This window comes from Lissotriton vulgaris, chromosome 5 (genome assembly GCF_964263255.1).
Source record: "Lissotriton vulgaris chromosome 5, aLisVul1.2, whole genome shotgun sequence".
Taxonomy (NCBI): Eukaryota; Metazoa; Chordata; class Amphibia; order Caudata; family Salamandridae; genus Lissotriton; species Lissotriton vulgaris.
In genome coordinates, this window is record NC_141693.1 from 2052531 (window position 1) to 2067557 (window position 15027).

Below are 15027 nucleotides of genomic sequence, written 5' to 3' on the forward strand. Positions count from 1 at the left end.
GGCGGCAGACCCGGAAGCAGGAGTCGGCCCGGGACCAGGGTTCAATTCCCGACGCGGCAGGGTCGTGGACCAGGGTCAGCGGACTTGATCATTCTCGCCTCGGTGCCTACTCTAACCAGAGGTCCCACTCGGCAACTCTGGGCATTAGCTTGCCTAATCTCCACAACGGCCCCATCAACGCCGGGGATGCCTGGCTCCACCTTGGGGACTCCCAGTAGGGACCATCCCACAGGGAAAGCCAGGACGGGTTCTCCAGCGGTATACCGTGCCAGGATACTCCGGTAGTAGTTGTGCGCGTTACAAAACAGCATATAACATAACATATAAGCCACTAGGAGGCAAATATATACAAACCAGCTGGGAGGGACGGGAAAAGCAAATTAGAGCTTGGAAAAGGGGAGATGAGGGAACAACACAGAGCACAGGAGAGGGGTTGCTCGACAGAGGAAGCAGCACACAAGCGAGAGAGACCTGTTGATGTAAACATTTTAAACAAGCTGTGAAACGTTCAAAGTAAGGCAGCAGTGATAGATGGAAAGGAAAGCCGATATAAAGAAAAGCAAAGCTGCCATTAAAATGAAAGTGCGACATGGGGAGGCCGTGGGCAGCAACAGCAGGGGTGGGAGGGGGAGGAGAAATGCGAGACACGGAGTGTGAAGAACGCGGCCGCGAAATGAAAGCCTTTGATGCAGCAGGGAGCGGACCGGATCCCTTTGAAGTGAAGCAACAGATGGCTGGCTTTGATGTGGTGATGCGAGGCAGGCAGGCGGATAGAAGCGCGTTCACGAGACCACATGCACTTCTGGAAATCCGCTTTTTTGAGAGCTTAGTTTAGCTCTTAGTTTAGCCCCTATAGTCTCGCCTATTAATCCCTGCTGGATATAATAGGCGAGCCCTAAAAAAGCCTTTTCAATGGAAAACGCTAAATCATAACTACAGAGTGGCAATTGTGTGAAATGTATATGTATATTTTATAAAATCCCAAACTCCATCATCGAACAGCAAAGAAACATGCTCACTTCAGGTAGCTAGTCAATCATCATTTTATTGTAATCCACATTACAGCTTACCTGATGCGTTTCGGCAGGGATTGCCTTTTTCTTTGCCCCCACTCCCCCACACATGGCCTGGGTTGGGGGGGGAGTGGGTAAGTCATGATGTCACCATCCTGCCTCCTTTTCAGATCATTTTTTTTGCTTTATTTATTTTCAGTTCAGAAGGGAAAAGGAGGAATGTAACCTGAAAAAAACAGTTAAAAACTAAGTTATAGGATTGACTCAAAAGTATAAAACAAATAAAATCCAATAGTTGTGGTTCACAGTGCGAACCACAACTTAAATCTTCTTCTAGTCCTGTAATGGCTGCCACAACACATTCTGGATGTTTTGGCTAGCTAATCCGGATCCGCCCATTTACTTTGGTCAGTCAGAGCATATCTTGACACCAACGGATCAGACATTTATGACCTTTTTACCAGTGTTAACCTCTTCATGCCCACCCAGAGAATCTTTTAAATATTGAAAGGTCACCAGTATGTGGCCTTGTCCGCAAGGTAGGGTATATGCTATTTAACAATAGGCCATGTAGAATTCACCCTGCGTCTTACTTATCCGGAAATGCACTGGAGTGTTGATAATTAAACATGACTGTGCCAAGGCAGCCGGATTAGATATTTTGGGATCAACCTCAACCATTGCAAGAAGGACCTGTTCAATGATATCACTAGAGCAGCAACTGATCTACACCTCCAAATAACCTTTTGGACAACATCACCACTAGAGGTGATGGGTTGCATTGCCCTCTCTAAAACGTTCATGCTCCCTGGATTATTGTACCTCCCGGTGAAGTTTTTCTATACCCGAGATACTTTACTGGTAGAGCTCATCTAGCGCAGTGAGCACTGCAGAGTAGCACTGACAGCTACGGCTTCCACTAGATTACAGGGGCTCAGGCGTTCTGCATTTTGAGTACTACTAACTCGAGCAATAATTTTACTGGTATATCGCTGGTTGGCTGGAAATCATCAGGATGGAAGAGAGACGTCTGTGGCCCAGTGACTCTTGTTTGAGATACTTTGGCTCTACTGACCACATCCCCTCCTACTAAGAATAGTATATCGGTACTGACAAAGAAGTACATAACAGTTGAGACCACTCCATACGCACCAGCCATCCCCCTCATTGGCATCCCAAGAAACGACGATTAATAGATCTTTCTCTGGACCTAAGACACTGACCGGCAGCTGGCGTTCAAACATTAGGCGACCCCTTCCATGGCGGTCATCTCTGAACATTTGGAGACTGCAGGGGTCACAGCATTAAGACATTTATTGCACACTCTCTGGAACCGTAACCATGGAATCACAAACGCATACTGACATTAAAAAACTCCATACTATGGAGAACTTGTGCAGATTTGTTAGCTGGTTGGCCTAGGCTCTAGGTTGAACATAGTTGTAGAGTCAGGAGGCTGGTTATTTTGTTACACCTCACATCCTCCTATCAGCGTTGGCACCGTCACTTAGTTGAGGTGAGCAGACTCTTTCTGGCCCTTCGACCATTTTGATTTTGACGCTGCAAAGTGCAGGTCCGATTTCTTGTGCTGACTGTGCCTTGTGCCCAACTGACTGTAAAAAACATCCCAATGCGTGGGTGCCAAGGGCAAGCCCATCTGCGCCCGCCCATGCCTGGACTGCGCCATGTGTCAGAACCCCTGCCCAATTTTTGTCTGTGAGATATTCCAGGGACCAGCTTTCCCAATTTAATGAGCGGGGTAGGCATGCAGCGCGCAATCCATATGGTCCCGCTTTAGATCCTGGTGATTTTTCTTGTAAGCGCTGCCATTTCAAGTGTCGAACAATGCTTGAGCCGGTAACTGTTAACAGGAATAGTAATGAACGACAATGTCATTTTAACATTTAACTGTGTTCTGATTAACACATGACCAGTCATAAGGTACAAATATGAATTACACAATCACTTCGGCTTGCACACTCCAGGCTTAGTGTTTCTTACTGAAACCTGGGCAGACGAAGCTTAAAATCTGGGCCCAATTGCTGTAATTCTTACTAGCTCTGCTTTTTTGTTGTTGCTTTTTTCAGTGGACCGTGTTGGTAAACGTGGTGGGGGCATTGCAGTTGTCTATCGGGTACAACTTGATATCACCTTTGAGTCTACAAGGTTAAGAGACTCTGAGGCTCTTACTTTCAAAGGCAAATTGGGCAATGAAATGCCACTTTTGACATACAGGCCGCCAGGTCCTGAAACTACTTTTCTGACCACTTTCAATGAGCTTATGCTATCTAGTGCACACTACCGTAATTACAGACTTCAATTTTCACCTGGAAGATCTTGAGAGATGTGGCAGGTCATACTCTTTATGGCGGTTTCCCAAGTCATCCTGAATTGAAATTTAAATCAGCAGTACCTTTAATTTAGTCAGATCATAATGCTATTAGTTTTAGTTTAAAAACTCACTTCGAATAACACTACGCTCATCAATATGCAAGCACGGAATAAAGTGGACACAAATGAACCTAGGAGTACTTTGGCTACCGCCCAACCTCACTTGACTAATGAACCCAATGTTGACACGACTAAGTACGTGAACTGGATTAGCTTGGCTGTATCTGAACTGGCCCCTCTGAGACAAGTAAAAAGTGAGAACTAAACTAAAGGCACCCTGGTTCGGTTCTGACCTTGGAGAATTAAAACGAAAATGCCATAAACCGTGAAATGGCTATACCCATGGAAGACTAAATACAAAGAATTATTACAAGATTACGAACAACTGATTATTTAAGATAAAACCAAGTATTTTACTAATAAGATTAATCTAGCTAAAAACTCAACAAAAGAACTGTTCAAAACTGTCAAAGCTTTCTAGCCCCATTTCATCCTTTACTGTTTCACCCAGCCGGCTGTTATGTGCCCGCTTGGCTAGTTTACTTAAAAAAAAGGTTGAGGCAGCTTATAATGATTTTGACTTGAATACGAGTAGTCATCCCTATCCTTCCGGTGATGATACTTTTAAGCTCAATAATAAAGAGCTCAGTGAGTTCCCGCTTCTAGGAAGCTGGCTCTTTATGTGATATTCCACTACGTGGTTTTATTGTGGAAAGAATCCAGAGATTCCCCAGAAGTGTACAGGAATCAATGGGAACCCAAAGTGCTCTATTTGTGGTAGGCGGGTGAGTAGCCTTAAGCCTAATACAGAGGAATGAACAACATTTGTTATACACACAGTGACTACTAAATGACACACGACTTAAAATGGAGATTCACACCAATTTTAGAAAAATAACGCTCTTTCTAGATTTTAATTTAAGACCAAGATGTACGTTAAAAGGTGACTACGTAACCTATGGGAGGAAACAAGAATGCAGTTTTGCAGGTAAGTACACTACTTACAGATCCAGACTTTGGGCTCTGTGATCAATACCAGGAAAGGTTCAAGTTGACATGAAGACCGCTCCACCAGCAGTACAGAGACGGCCGGGTGCAGAGGTTCAATTCAGAGTCGGGCGCCCAATGCTGACCAATTGAGACAGGGGTGATCGAAGATGCGCTGTTCACAGGTAATTAAGCAGTGTCAGTAGTCAATCTCTGGAGGAGGTGAAGGTAAGCACAGGTGGTGCCCCAAGTCAGCACCAAACATACACCCTCGGCAGTACAGGGAGGGCAGGGTGCCAACATAGTGTCTGGCGCCCAATGCAAATCAATGGGGAAGATTGGTTTTGGAGAAAGGCTGCAGGCTCTGGCCAGGGCGCTGTACCAAGAAAACCCACAGAAGCCTACGTAAGTTCTGATGCTATGGGACGCAGGGACACCATTTGTCAGGCTCCCAAAGGCCCGGGGGATTCGGGTGCAGGGGTGTCCTTTTGAGTTGGTAACGGCAGCAAGACTGCTGCTCAGACTTCCTCCTAGTTCCCACATGACTCCTAATCCTAAGAGCCCTCCCCTGGCTCCCATTAGAACAGAGGCTGGCATTCAAAACTTTGGTTCTCATGCACAAGGTTTTGAATGGGACTGGGCCATTATATCTCAGAGAGAATCAGCTCTTACACCCCGCCCGCACTCTCTGCAAAGGTGCCCCGAATCAGAATGGGTGGAAGGTCCTTCTCCTATCTGGGACCCCTCTCTTGGAACAGACTATCACTTGACCTGAGGTGGACAGGCAGACTCGGCCAGTTTAAAAAGAAGCCTAAAACCCACCTCTTTAACAACTAGTTACCCGCATGCTTCTCTTTTCCCCCTCTGCAAGCGCCGGGGCACTCTTCTGAGTAGCCACGCGCTTTATAAATGTTCATAACTATAACAATTTGCCGAAGATCACACATTCTGGTCAAGTGGTCACTTTCTGGTCAAGCTCGTATTCGGATGCTGGATTCTGGATTTTGAAATCTTCAAGCCAAGCTACCAGACCACATTTCATCCTGCTTCCTGCTGTCAGAGATGAATAACGTGTCTGTTGTGCACCATACACTGAAGAGGGCCAGGTTTGTAGACCATCTCTTGGGCGCAATAGTCCGAGGCCACCGCAGTGTATCTTTTACCACAATGTTTACACATGTAAAGGATTTTTTTATAATATTGCTTTGAGCATGTAAATAGCCATGCTGGTGCGTGTGATGATGCAGACATGTTCCGAATACTGAAACCTGTAAGGCATTTTCAAAGACCCCTCTTTACAGCTCAATAAAACATGCATTTTACTTACAAAAACAGCTGTGAGCCCTTAATGGCGGGGTCTGAAGAAGGTGGGTCCAATTATTCAGGAATGCGGTGGGAGCCTGGAGGTGGTATCTCTAGAGGGGGCAGGCAGAGCACATGCCCCAATTCTATTTGTCCTTTCCCTCCCCTAATGCCCCACTGCCTCAGCAGCTGAATGTACCCGGAGGCAATGCAGAAAAATACACACTGCACCTTGTCATAATCACTTTTCATTGCAAAGCAGAGTTGTTAGTTTAAAATGCTTAAATGTGACTTTGTATGTGTATATCTATCTATCTATCTAAATATACATCTAGAGATATATGAAGACATACAGACAGATTTAAAAAATAAGCAAATATCTATCTATCTATCTACTATACATTCCACTCCCGAAACACAATCAATCAGTCATTTGTTAAGCGCACTACATACCCGCGAGGGTCTCAAGGCGCTGGGGGGGGCGCTACTGATCGAACAGCCAGTGTCCTTCTGAAGGTCAGCAGGTCTTGGGTCTGTCGTAGGCTCAGTGGGAGGATGTTCCATGCCCTGGCAGCGAGGTGGGAGACAAATCTCCCGCCAGTGGTTGTTCTTCGGATGGGCGGGACAGTGGCCAGTGAGCGGTCGGCGAAGCGTAGTTGGGGGTGTAGAAGGGGAGCCGTCTGTTGAGGTAGGCTGGGCCGGTCTTGTGGAGTGCCTTGTGTGCGTGGATGAGGAGCTTGAAGGCTATCCTCTTGTTGACGGGGAGCCAGTGCAGGTTTCTCAGGTGGGGGCTGATGTGGCCGTGTCGTTGTACATTGAGGATCAATCGTGCCGAGGCGTTTTGGATGCGTTGTAGCCGATTGATGAGCTTGGTCACGGCTCCCGCGTAGAGGGCGTTTCCGTAGTAGAGTCTGCTGCTGACGAGGGCCTGGGTGACTGTCTTTCTTGTATCTGTTGGGATCCATCTGTAGATCTTGCGGAGGGTGTTGAAGCAGGAGAAAGAGACGGCGTTGACTTGCTTGGTCATTGAGAGCGTTGAGTCGAGGATGATTCCCAGGTTGTGTGCGTGGTCATAGGGTCGGGGCTGCCCCCAGTGCCGTTGGCCACCAGGAGTCGTCCCAGGCTGACGGGTTGGAGCCGAGGATGAGGACCTCCGTCTTGTCTGAGTTCAGCTTCAGGCGGCTGATCTTCATCCAGTCGGCGACGGCCTTCATTCCTTCATGGAGGTTAGCTTTGGCAGTGATGGGGTCCTTGGTGAGGGAGAGGATCAGTTGAGTGTCGTCTGCATAGGAGATTATGTTAAGGTCGTGGTGTCGGGCGACGTGTGCAAGCGGGGCCACGTAAATGTTGAACAGTGTCGGGCTGAGGGAGGATCCTTGGGGTATGCCGCAGATGATCTCGGAGGCGTCGGTACGGAACGGGGGGAGGCGGACGCTCTGGGTTCTGCCGGAGAGGAACGAGGTGGTCCATTCCAGAGCCTTGTGTCGGATCCCTGAGGCGTGCGTGTAGTGTGCGGTGGCAGACCGTGTCGAAGGCGGCGGAGAGGTCTAGGAGGATGAGTGCTGCAGTCTCCCCGTTGTCTAGCAGGGTCCTGATGTCGTTGGTGGCGGCAATGAGGGCGGTCTCGGTGCTGTGGTTGCTGCGGAACCCTGACTGGGAAGGGTCCAGGATTCTGTTCTCTTTGAGGTATCAGATTAGCTGTCTGTTAACGATTTCCTCGATGACCTTGGCCGGGAAGGGGAGCAGAGAGATGGGTCGGAAGTTCTTGAGGTCTCTTGGGTCTGCCTTGGTTTTTATTTAGTAGGGCGTTGATCTTGGAGTGTTTCCAGCTCTCTGGGAAGGTCGCGGTCTCAACTGAGAGATTGATGACTCTACCTACTAGGAGAGGAGCGTGGTGCTGGAGGAGCTTGCCAGTAAAATGATTATGTATATAAAATGCTTGTTGCAGTGGTCGGGATCGGCAGGGCACTGGGTGCCCCTACTCTTTTATTTCATAGAGTCTGGTCCCCTACTTTCTTATTTTAAACATGAAATGAAATGAAATGAATGAAACTTATATAGCGCACGACTTACCCTGGGGCATCTCCGCGCTTGCTTAGGGAACCCGTCCTGGTATTCCCCTGTGAGATAACCCTGGCAGGGTATCCAAAAAGTGAAAGCCAGGCATCCCACCGCGAGGGGCCGTTGTGGAGATTAAGCAAGCTATTGCCCAGAGTCGCAGAGTGTGAACCCGTGAGTCGAGAAGACACCGGAGCGAGAATTAACGAGTCCGTGGAATTTTTTAGCCCAAGACCCGCCGAGGCGGGGAATTGAACCCTGGTCCAGGGCCGAACTCAAGCTCCAGGTCTGCCGCCTCTAACCCCTGAGCCACACTTCTTAACATGCCTCCCAAACAGCATAAATCGCCAAGGCCTATAGTTAAGGCTCTGCTTTTGGGGACGGGCAGAACCAGCAGAGAAGGAAATGCACTCTGTCTCTTTCTTCGTGCCCAGAGAAGACAAGGACAGTGTCCAGTTCTCCTGCCGCTGGCAGCTGCCCCACCCCCCTCTCTCTGTGTCCCCCTCTCCCTCGCTTTCTGTCTCAGCAGTCCTTATTTGCTTCCCTGTGAAATGGATCCAAAAAAGAAAAACACTTTTGTTGGAAACGTCATTTTTTCTGACATTTTCCAATTTCTAAGTGCAACCTTGGGAGGGAGAGAAATAAAACATTCAACATATGAAAAATTACTAACTAACTAAAGTAAGACAGAGTGGTTGCAAGGTGGCCAGATTGATTTATTCACACCTAAACACATTAGAGCCACATTACAGTGTTTGCCAGTGAAGCGCAACTTTTGTGTTCTTGTCCCTCTTTGAACAACATTAACTTTTCAGGCAAAAGCACTCACTAATTTCTGAATAATGAGTGTAAAAGAAAAAGGTAACCTTGTTGTTCCTGCTTACATTTGACATGCTTTACTTAATCTAAAATTCCCTATGAGTGTTTGCTATTTCTAGCATGTTATTAATTATTTTTTAGGCCGCATATTGCTCGTCTAGTGCGTAATTTGAATTGAGTCACATCCAGGTATTTATAGCGGGTCAGTGCAGTGCAAGCTTCTCTCAGTGGGACAGTATGGTGCCCAGTGGGGGAGGGGATGTGGTACTATGGTCAGAGCTATGACCAGTCCACAGACCACTCCCCCTGAGGGAGCACATTCCCATGCTAGACCTTAGAAGGCCCCAGGTGGGGGCGTCGTGTTTGCAAGTATAATATGGTTTTAAAAGCACTTGCTGCTACCTTCCTGGCCTCCAACAATTTTCGACAACAATAAAAATTATATAACTCCAGTGATTAATGTTCTTAGTAGAGAGAGATGGCGTTTTGGTTAGTGGACGTTTTGACTCATGGAAAGGAAGCGCAGAGGGTTAATGTGCCTGCTGCTTAGAACATGTACCATGCGGATCAGAAAGTGAACACAATGTAAATAAGTCAGTGGGTTACTGGTTTTGTCAGAGAGACACTATTGTTAGTTGCAGTTAATAAGTTAAACTCCTAACATAGAACAGTGATCTATTAACTGTCATGTAAAAGCTACATGCAAACTGCAAGGTACGAGTGTTATGGTTTTCCCCAGTCTTTGATTATCCTAATGTTGCGAAAAAGGGTTCATCTGGGTAGAAATCAATTCTGATTATTAAAGAGAACTCCCAACCATGGTATTATGTTTTAAATTCTGAGTTTGTGTTTCTCCATTACAATAGCTATTAAACTATGCTGCCTACTAGTATGGTTGTCATGTGACTCGTACACCTTGCAGTCCTTTGTCTTATGTAACATTTCCAATAGTGATTTACACACGTATGATTGTCTCTGTTTAATATGTGCGATGTAAAGTGCTCTGACACCCTACTCTGGTATTGGTGGTGCTGTAAATGTTCTGATACTTTATTATTTTGACATTTTTACACATGCTAACAGTCTCTGCAACGATTTTTCCTTATTAGCACCAGTGGAACGTGGAAAACACTTGCAAACTAGGTTACTTTGCCATTAATGTTTGAACTGGTCTTGTGGAAAAAAGAGAGAAGTGCTAATGACAGAAACTCCATGGCTGGGAGACAAATGGCTTTCGATTCCACTTTTATGGATATTTGGGACATTCTGTGATTGGAAATATATCCCACTTTGTGAATGTATTTTAATGTCAATAACTCATATTAAACCTTAAATAAACATGTGTGTTCATTGGTTAAATTGAATTACGTAAAAAGCTGTAACCGGTTAGTGAAATGGGAAACAAATACTAAAAATTGGGATGTTTTGCTCTTTCTGCCACACCTCTGACTCCACCCACTGACCCAATCCATGGGTTATTCCCGCCCTCTGATTCTCCGCCCACAGTTCCCCTACTTTTTTCCCCCCACTTCGACCAATACCTGTTGGTAGCCCCACAAAATTGTGGCCCAGTGTGTGCCCCCCAAAAATCACTCCTAGAGTCCCCACAGGCAGGGCCGGTTCTAGGATTTGCGAGGCCCTGGGCTAAAAGTGAATGTGCGAGGCCCCTCTAATGTCGATAAGTGGCCCCTTGCAAGGAGACCATTCACAGACACTGTGGGAGGCCCATTGTCCAGCATTTTGTCGCCCCCCTCCACAGTTTTAACATTGAGCCCACAAGCATTTCTCACACCTTTAGTCCGATAGGTGTGAGAATTGCTTGTGGACTAAAAGTTAAAACTAAGGGGGCGCCAAAATGATGGACAATGGGCCTCCCACGGTGTCTGTGAATGGGTCTCCTTTCAATTGAAGGGCACGTCTCCCTCATTTATGTATCCAGATACCATTCCTGAGAGGCCCGGGGAGGGGGGCACCTCCATTTCAAAGAAAGGTGCCACCTTTCTTAGAAATGGATCGCCAGGGAACCGACAGGATACATCACCAGTGCGTGGCCCCATGCTGGTGGGATGAGCGCGAGGCCCTGGGCAGCTGCCCATGCCTAGTGCCGGCCCTGCCCACAGGCTGCTGGCACGTGGCGCAGATCTGACTGGAGGTAGAACAATGACTAAGCTGCAGCTGCCATTGAGGTGCTTTATCCCTGGCGACCAGTAGGTGGTGGATGGTTCTAAGAATGAGCACCTAGTGAAGGAAATCCTCACATTACTAATGGCTGCCTTCACACCGCACCCTTCTCGCCAGGCCTTGGAGTGAGCACCTTCTGTTAGCAGAGGCTGTATGCACCAGTCTGTAGCCCTCAGACCACCCTGGGATGGTTCAGTGGGTATTATTAATTATCGCTTGGATAGCAGCACTCAAGGGGCGTATTTATGCGACTTTTGCGTCATTCTTGCACCACACAACGTGGTACATGCGTGACTGAAACCTCTGAGTCATATTCATGAACCCATGTGAAGCCTCTTTGTGTGGCTTTGGAAGGCTTCAAAAATATGGAGTGACGCAACACCGCGCACATTGCTGCTCTGCATCGCCCTGCACAAGGACGGCATTCCCACCCAACGGCCCTGGTTCTTGACACATCGCCCGATTTACCAAACATGGGAATGCGCCAAAAAGATACCCCCCCCCAGGTTTATGTCTCCTCGTTAGTTCCTTTTTCATTGTGCGCCGCATTCAGAAAGAGGAAAAAGCCTCAAGATTGATTTGGTGCAGGAAGGTGCCTCTTCCTGCATTCCACAATCCTATCTACAACACAGGCCCCCTGGCACCGTGGCGCAAGGCTCTCTGCGTTGGCGACAGGCTGTCAAAACAGCGCAAGGAGAATGGGCAGGAATGCCCCTAGTGGATCAATAGGGCCCATCCCTGCCCTTTCACTGGGACGCAGCACCGCAGGTAACTTGCGGCACAGCGCTACAAATCTCGTAAATATGCCCCTCAGTCTCACAACGCCATGGCATCACCTTGTGCGAATCAGGGGGGTTGCCTTTCCAAACGTTTCCACTGCAGAATGAAACAAACACTGGCAAAGTCAATCGGTTTCGCCTTTAAGCTACTGACTTTAACAATGTTTTTTAACCATGCCTGACAAGAGTGTGGCTGCTGTGCAGCATGGTTAAAAATGTTTATTAAAGCACTATGACGCAGCCAGCACTAATGTTTTAATAGGAGAGCTGACTGGGGGAGTAAGCAACACATGAGAAGGATGCATTTGGGTGGACAGGATACACGAGAGACAATGCAGAAGCACCTGAAAACTCAGTAACTATAACTCGTGCCCTAAAGTAACTATAGCTCGCGCCCTTGCCAAGCACAGTGTTGTGAACAATGATTTCATTTCCCAATAAAATCTGGAAGTTAAACTATGGCCGTTTGGTGGATTGGCTGGAGGGGCGGGTAGAAGTTTGGATGAAACTTCCACATTCTATTGCTAGTAGACTGGCCCTAGCAAAGATGACTGTCTTACCCAAGTTCCCAAATCTGCTCATTAACCTCCCACTACCCATGTGCTTTAGGGGATAACCCCGGTCGCGCTTGGTGGTCCTTGCGCAGGCGGGCACAACCAGAGATGCGAAGGAGGTACTTGCCCTCCCCTTTGAGCAGGGTGGGCTGGGTGTGCCAGACATGGATCTCTACTACTATAGCGCACTGACACAGTGTGCATATTACTGGCTATATTCTACACAATTTCAGACCCATACAGCAAGTGAGCATGACCCAACCGCCCTGTGCCCCCTTCAGCTGGCACTGTACCAGACACCCTAGAGTAGAGCTAGACACAGAGGGCTGCACAATATGGACCAGGAATGAAGCGCGGAAACTGGCTCGGCTGGACAAACTTTTTGCCCCTTCCATCCCACTAATTGGCCACCCCGCCCATCACACTGGACGCTGGCATGCACAGTAGAGTGTGCAGCCTGCAACTCACCACCATGGGTGCCATCTACACCGAGGGCTCCTTTATCACCTCACAGCAGGCCCAACATGTCCGACACTACCACGCTGGACATGCTCTCATACTATCAGCTACGAGCTGCGGTCCGTGCGCTTCTCACTACATTCCCTGCAGCACCCCCCACATTCCAGGTTGTTGAAGCTACCCTCTCGGACCCCCCTCCCACGCAGGCTCATCACCAGACTAAATGCAGGGAAGGGTGCCAGTTTGCGTCCCTGTAGCTAGACAGGTGTGGGCTGATGCCCGAGCAACTTCCATCCCAGAGGCTCAGTGGCGTTTCTGTTATGCTCAGGGCCAAGCACTCTTGCCCAACTATTGGCTAGGCGTGGTCCACTTGAAATATCTCCACAGGCTCTACTGCACCCCGGAGCTCCTGCATAGGCCGGATCTTCAGGAAGACACACGCTGCACTTGATGCTCGACGCCATGCCTGGACTTCCTACACTTGGCCTGGGACTGCCTGGGGGTGGGTCCATTCCGGCACACTGTTTTTGACACCATAGATGAAGAAGTTGACCGCACTTGCTCGCTAAATGGTAGGTGGCGATGCACTGGGGTCACCACCTGGTTCTGCAGGTGGCGGATTGGCTCAAGGATGCAACGGGTTGCCAAGATCACCTGCCCGCCTACTGGGAATGTATGCCAGTGAGGTCACGCCCTAAAGATATCTGGTCCCCCCTGGAGTTATACTTGCATGGACGAGATGAGGAGAGACTGGTAGACTCTGCTCTTGACTTTGCGAGCTGGGAGTAACTGTTGCTATGTCTGGTACCTTGGGTAACCCCCGCTGAAGAGGCTTTGGGTTGCTGAGAATGGCGCCTTGGCCATGTCCCCTTGAGAGATCGGGTTCAGCCACTACTACAGGATCTCCAACCGCTCGAAACCTGATGGGTTGCTACCCATCACAATTTTCTCTGCCTTTTTCCCTTCATCCTCCCTAACTACATTTGGGAGAGATATCAGCATTGTACGGCTATTGTTTATATGCTGGACTCGATTATCTCTGAATCTTGATCTATGCTGTATTCTGGCAGGGTTTGCACTGCCATTTGCCTTGTTGTGTATCACATCTGTTTTTTTTTTTTTTTTTAAGATTTTTATTTGCATCTCGTGGGACAAGTACATAATCATTAACTCAGAAAAAACATAATAAATTCACTTATTCCATCAAAGGAGAAAGCAAAGCAACCATAATCAATTTTTCCAAAAAATAAAACGCTTCTCCAAGAAGAGTGCATAACAATTACAAAAGACAAAGAAAAACAAAGAAAAAAGGAAAGTATCATGACATTATCAATCCCCAAATCCTTTCCATTTTCAGCTTAGCCTGAATACCCCTTGTTGTAGCCAAAGCAGATTCCATATGATAAATTTCCTTAGCTAGGCTCCACCATTCCATAACTGTCGGCGGGTTGTGTTGTATCCAAGCCCTTGCTATTACTAATCTCGCACATGCGAGTAAGATATTAAGTAAATCAATGTTGGTTTTATTTCCCCCGGAATAGCCGACAAGCACATCTACCGGTGTTAGATCAAGAGAGCAAGTTAATTTCGTAGATATAACTTCAGTCACATCATTCCAATATTCACCTAATTGTGGGCAGGAGAAAAACATGTGAATTATGTCCGCTGCACTCATATTGCATTTTGGGCATTTTGTGCGCTCATTAAAGTTATTATTGTTTGCCCATCTGAGAATCCTATCTGGTGTATAATATAGTTGACATATAGTTTTGAATAATTGTAATTTTAAGTTGGTCGAGTGTATAGATCGGTGGAGGCTGTTTTAACTGACATTATCACCTAACTATGAAGTTACTTTAACCTTAGTTTTTTTCAATGAATTGCTAAGGATTTGTGATGCAAAGTTAGATAGTCTTGCCATACCTACCTATAAGGTCATCTTGACCTTTGACTGTTTCAGTGAATTTCTAGTTTTGTTTACGTAAATTATGTAATGCCACCCCCCCCCCCCCACCACCACCACAAGCAGACAAACCAACACAGCATGCGTGAGGTTAAGAAAAGGGCCTGCCAGCAAAATGGCTGTGCGCACGTGGGTTGGGCACAAGGCTTGGCCACAACCCCACGCCTCGCACAGACTTCAGCAGTGTGCCACTTACATGGGGTTACGGTTAACTATGTGATGTTACAATATAAAGAGTGTCATTTTAAGTAAGGCAGACCTATTGACTTTGTTAAAGGGCCAAAACACCAAAATGTAAAAGGTGGGCCTGTTGGTTTTATGAAGGGATCTAAATAAGAATATGTATATATAAAGCAAACCTATTACCTGTATAAATACAAGTCTCCAGAAATTATAATTAAATGTATATTACATCTATTTACACATTCTAATGTTTAATATGTGTTTGATGTTTCTTAAACCTTATTTGAAAGACATCAACATGTCTGAGTCTTTCTTTTTAAATTTTTCAGGCCACACCC